Raw genomic sequence first — 6,228 nt, 5'->3', positions numbered from 1 at the left:
GAAAGTAAATTTTGCATTTCATTTGGAAATCAGGGTCCCAGAGTCTGGAGGAAGAGAGGAGAGGCACACAATCCAAGTTGCTTGAGGTCCAGTGTAAAGTTTCCACAGTCAGTGATGGTTTGGGGTGCCATGTCATCTGTTGGTGTTGGTCCACTGTGTTTTCTGAGGTCCAAGGTCAACGCAGCCGTATACCAGGAAGTTTTAGAGCACTTCATGCTTCCTGCTGCTGACCAACTTTATGGAGATGCAGATTTCATTTTCCAACAGGACTTGGCACCTGCACACAGTGCCAAAGCAACCAGTATCTGGTTTAAGGACCATGGTATCCCTGTTCTTAATTGGCCAGCAAACTCGCCTGACCTTAACCCCATAGAAAATCTATGGGGTATTGTGAAGAGGAAGATGCGATATGCCAGACCCAACAATGCAGAAGAGCTGAAGGCCACTATCAGAGCAACCTGGGCTCTCATATCACCTGAGCAGTGCCACAGACTGATTGACTCCATGCCACGCCGCATTGCTGCAGTAATTCAGGCAAAAGGAGCCCCAACTAAGTATTGAGTGCTGTACATGCTCATACTTTTCATGTTCATACTTTTCAGTTGGCCAAGATTTCTAAAAATCCTTTCTTTGTATTGGTCTTAAGTAATATTCTAATTTTCTGAGATACTGAATTTGGGATTTTCCTTAGTTGTCAGTTATAATCATCAAAATTAAAAGAAATAAACATTTGAAATATATCAGTCTGTGTGTAATGAATGAATATAATATACAAGTTTCACTTTTTGAATGGAATTAGTGAAACAAATCAACTTTTTGATGATATTCTAATTATATGACCAGCACCTGTATAATATATTACTCAATATAAATCGAGTGCAATTTTTGAACTGTGGGAAGCCTTTATATTATAAAACTGTGTGCACAGATTTTCTGTCATCATAAAAAAATCTGCATAGTGGCTTAAGGAGGGTTTGTATTATACAGTTTGGTGAAATTGCAAAGAAGGCTTTCTGGGAGACCTGTTAGGATACTTTTCTGGCTGTGAGCACTAGAGGACAGTAGAGTTTAGCCTTCAAAGTAAACAAATATGCCTCCTTGGCATTTGGCAGAGGCTTTTCATCCAAAGTGGTGGTGAGGTAAATGTGCTGCACATTTTGTGAAATGTTTGTGATAAAGGTCAAGAGTTTTATATGATGAGCTTAGTTTATCTGAGTTATCAATTGGCAATAATCCATCAAAAACAAAAGGGTCATTCCTGGGATTCAGTATGTCAACTTGGAAATACAGTATTTTGTTTTTCAACTACAATTGATTAATTGTCTGAATACTCCACAACATTATGCACACATCAGACATTAAAGCCCTTTTATTATTTTCTAATAAAATAATTAGAAAATAATTATTCTCACCCCTGTCACGGGCATAATGGAAGTGGTTTGAAAATTATTCCACACAAATCTGGTTATATAATAAACATCTACCTACTGCTCATGTGTCCCTCAGACCAATTTAATGACTACAAATATATCATTTATGACAGTTTTCTCATTTTTATATGTTGAAGCTATAAATAGACCAATTGTGTGCCTTTGGTCGCATTCGGTTTGTTAAAAATGTTTTAAATTCAGATTTTAACTAAACCCCTAACTTTTTGTGCTAGCCCTTCACATGTCAAACAATACATTGATTTTTAACTGCGTTCCCATTTAAATTACCCAGTACTGTCACACTCGTCTCAACCCCATCACAATTCTCTAACCACTAGGCGACTTGCACCCATGTATTTTTAACACCATGTTTCATTCAAATCAAATCAAATCAAATCAAATCACTTTATTGTCACACAGCCATATACACAAGTGCAATGGTGTGTGAAATTCTTGGGTGCAGTTCCGATCAACATAGCAGTCGTGACAGTGATGAGACATATACCAATTTACAATAACATCAAATTAACACAACACAATTTAAACATCTGTTATACACATAATTACACTCAACAGTATACAAATAATAACATACACTGTACAGTATACAATACGCACTATATAGATACACATTATTCAATAAAAATAAAAAATAAAAATATATAAAAAAAATTCACATGACATTCAGGCTGTCGGTTGGTAGTCAGTTGTTAAGAGAGAATATAATAATAATATAATTTATGACAGTCCGGTGTGAGATATAAGAGTAAGGGTAATAAAGTGCAGTGCTGATGTATTTGATCGTGGGAGATCAAGAGTTCAGAAGTCTGATTGCTTGGGGGAAAAAGCTGTCATGGAGTCGGCTGGTGCGGGTCCTGATGCTGCGATACCGCCTGCCTGATGGTAGCAGTGAGAACAGCCCATGGCTCGGGTGGCTGGAGTCTCTGATGATCTTCCGAGCTTTTTTCACACACCGCCTTGTATATATTTCCTGGAGGGAGGGAAGCTCACCTCCGATGATGTGTCTGGCAGTTCGCACCACCCTTTGCAGTGCTTTGCGGTAAACATATAGTATTTGTAATGTATAATATATTGACTATTGTGTCTATAAATGTGGTGAATTACTCAGCCCCATCACAGGTTGACAGTGAAGAAATGTGACAGGGTTGTGTGTGACAGAGTTGTGTTTTTTGCTCAAAATGGCCACTGTTCCTTGGTGTAGGACAGATGACCACATAACATGCATACAATTAATAAATTATATATACAGTATATGGATTAAAATATAATTTTGAAAAGTACTGATTTAATGTCTTAATTTCATGTGACGGGGTTGAATTGTTGAGCTTGACCATACCCATCTGACAAAAGGAAACTTCAGTATATGAATACAAATTATGACATTTCTTATCTGTTTCTAATCCAGGCTTTTGAAGAAAGCTGAATGATGTCACATATGTGTGGAGCAAAATGGTTGGTGTGACGGGGTTGAGTTCAAAAGGAGGGCCAAAACTTGCCTGGTTTTATTTTTAAAATATCTTTCTCAGCAAAGAAACATTAATGACAAACATTATAAACATTGTAGACATTGTATTAATTTTTTCTAGGAACAAGTACAGTGAAGTGCCCCAGTGACATGACAGAATGTCAGGTATAGGATAGAAAGATTATTTTATGATAAAGATTATTTTAATGCAATACTTCGTTTAATTCATTATAATGGACATATCAACACTTCATTTCAGTGAACCACCGCTTTAAAAAAAAGAGTGAGGTGGCTGACATATTAGTCAAAAAAGCACTATAGAGGGAAGTAGATGCCCCTGTGGGTTATTATAAAAATCTACAGTATATGGAAAATGTTCATTAATAAATGGCAGGTAGGCTAAACGGATACTGTCTGTTCAATTTAACCGTTGCCCCAAACAACCATTTTACCTACAGTATGTTATCGCATCAACAAAAATATCTATTTGGCGCCATTTTGCGAATCAACATGGTTAGTCGCCCACTGTCTATGCCTTGGAGCACAAATTGCACAATATTAATATTAGCCTACAGGTTTTCTCAATCGATTTTACACATTTCTCTAAACGATAGTCAATGCTTTCAAAACATTTCACACAGCCGACAAAACAGACACTTAATTTAGCAGAACAATTCAATTTCACTGCCTAATGAAGCAATGTATTCTTTTCTGATAATGCATTTATTAAAACTAAATACTAACATCAAAACTATATGTGTTCTCTATTGAATTAATTTATAACATTTTCAGCTATAGATTGTATATAAATGTATGTAAGACAGCACTGTAAACACAGATGGTACAGCAATTGTGGACATTGATCGTGGCATGCAGACCAAAGCTATTTCTCCCTCATTTTTTGTTGAGATTGAAGTCACTGTAGATCTGCTCACTCACAGTAGGTTGAATTCTTTGTGTGTCTCAGAGAGACTGTGATTCATAACATGATCAATTACTGTAATACATATACCACTTTTGATTGGGGACTAAAAGCTCAGAAGAAAAAGGAAACTTCTAGTAGACACAAAGAGCTGGATGAGATAGAAATTAAGATGAAGGAAGACATATGGATTGCAAACTAACACAGTAAAGACTGTGTATCTGTATCTGTATTACTGTAAGCCCAAAGAAACAGAATGCGATTTAGATTTCTACTTTTGTACTACCTTTGCCAGCTGAGGAAGTTCAACCTGCCACTGGAGCTGCTGACTCAGTTCTACTCAGCCATCATTGAGATTGTCCTGTGTACATCTATAACTGTCTGGTTTGGTTCAGCCACCTTGGTGTTACTCAGAGGACAGGATTTAAGTTTAAGTCTTTTGTGCTAATAATGCTTAATGTGACACTGTCAGATACATACAAAAAAATCTCTGTTGTCTTTTGACCTTGCTACAGTATATAGACCACCTGGGCCGTATTCTGATTTCCTTGGTGAATTTGCAAATTTTCAGCAAAAATTTCAGCAGTTAAGGGCAGTGGTAGCTCAGCGGTTAAGGCTCTGGGTTACTGATCAGAAGGTCAGGGGTTCAAGCCCCAGCACCACCAAGATGCCACTGTTGGGCCCTTGAGCAAGGCCCTTGACCCTATCTGCTCCAGGGGTGCTGTATCATGGCTGACCCTGCACTCTGATCCCAGCCTAGCTGGGATATGTGAAAAAGAAGAATTTCACTGTATATGTACAAATGTATAATGTGTGATAAATAAAGAAAATTATTATTATTAATTATTAATTGTTGGTGATTTCAACATTCACATAGATAATGAAAATGATACATTTGAATTAGCATTTATCGATATTCTCAATTCTCTTGGAGTCAGACAAAATGTGACAGGACCAGCTCATCGCTATAATCATAAGCTAGATTTAATTCTGTCATATGGAGTTGATGTTGATGCTATAGAAATACAATGACATCTCAGATCATTACCTCGCCTCTTGTATGCTGTGATCAGCTAATGTTACTCAGTCTACCCATGCTATCGTTCAGGTACTACTATTCTAAACTTAAACTCAGTGAGTGTGTCTGCATCCTGAACATTGTTAGGGAGACTATTCCATAGTCTAACTATTCTTTTGACCACTAAAGATAGCTTCACTAATAATCTTCCAGATTTATCTCATATACTCAGTAAGCCAAAAAGTCAAGAAGAACTTGATGTAATAACAGAAAATATAAATACAGTCTTCTCTAGCACTCTTGATAGTGTCGCCCCCATTCGGTTATAGAAAATTAAAGAAAACCAATTTCAAATTTCCCATTTATGTCAGAAATACTAGAAAAGGTAGTGTCCACACAAGTATGTTAATTTCTACTGAGAAATAGTATATATGAACAATTTCAATCAGGATTTAGGCCCCATCACAGTGCAGAGACTGCACTTATCAGAGTTACAAATGTCTTGCTCTTATCATCTGATCGCGGCTGCATTTCTCTAGTGCTAGTCCTAGTGCTCTTAGATCTTAGTGCTGCCTTCGACATGATAGATCACGACATTCTCTTGAATAGGCTTGAGAATTATGTTGGCATTTGAAGACTTGCATTAGCATGTTTTAGGTCCTATTTAGCAGACCACTCCCACTTTGTCTATGTAAACGAGGAATTGTCAAATCAAACAAAAGTTAAGTATGGAGTGCCACAGGGATAATTTTTATGGCCTTTGCTTTTCTCCTTATATATGCTTCCCCTGAGAGATCATTACCTTGAATTAAGGAACCTTGGATTAATAGCGATGTTCGCATGGCACTTAATGTGCGGACGTCCACTTTTAATTCCGGGAATGCGGAGGAGCATAAACAAGCCAGTTATGCCCTCCGAAAAACTATCAGAACCGCAAAACGCCAGTACAGGAGCAAGATTGAAGGACAGTTTAACACCACCAACTCTAGAAGCATGTGGCAGGGAATTAACATCATCACGGACTTTAAAGGGAATAAAAACTCCGTCATGAACACCGCTGCCTCTCTCCCGGATGAGCTAAATACTTTTTATGCTCGTTTCGAGGGAAATAACACCGCCCTCGCAGAGAGAGCTCTCGCGGCTGAAGCTACAGAGGTGTCCACATCACTGAGGAACTCACATGGTCCATCCACACTGAAGTCGTTGTGAAGAAGGCTCATCAGCGCCTCTTCTTCCTGAGACGGCTGAGGAAGTTTGGAATGAACCACCACATCCTCACACGGTTCTACACCTGCACTGTAGAGAGCATCCTGACTGGCTGCATCTCCACCTGGTACAGCAATAGCACCGCCCACAACCGCAAAGCACTGCA

Source organism: Myxocyprinus asiaticus, chromosome 26 (genome assembly GCF_019703515.2).
Source record: "Myxocyprinus asiaticus isolate MX2 ecotype Aquarium Trade chromosome 26, UBuf_Myxa_2, whole genome shotgun sequence".
Taxonomy (NCBI): Eukaryota; Metazoa; Chordata; class Actinopteri; order Cypriniformes; family Catostomidae; genus Myxocyprinus; species Myxocyprinus asiaticus.
This window is presented reverse-complemented; position numbering follows the sequence as displayed.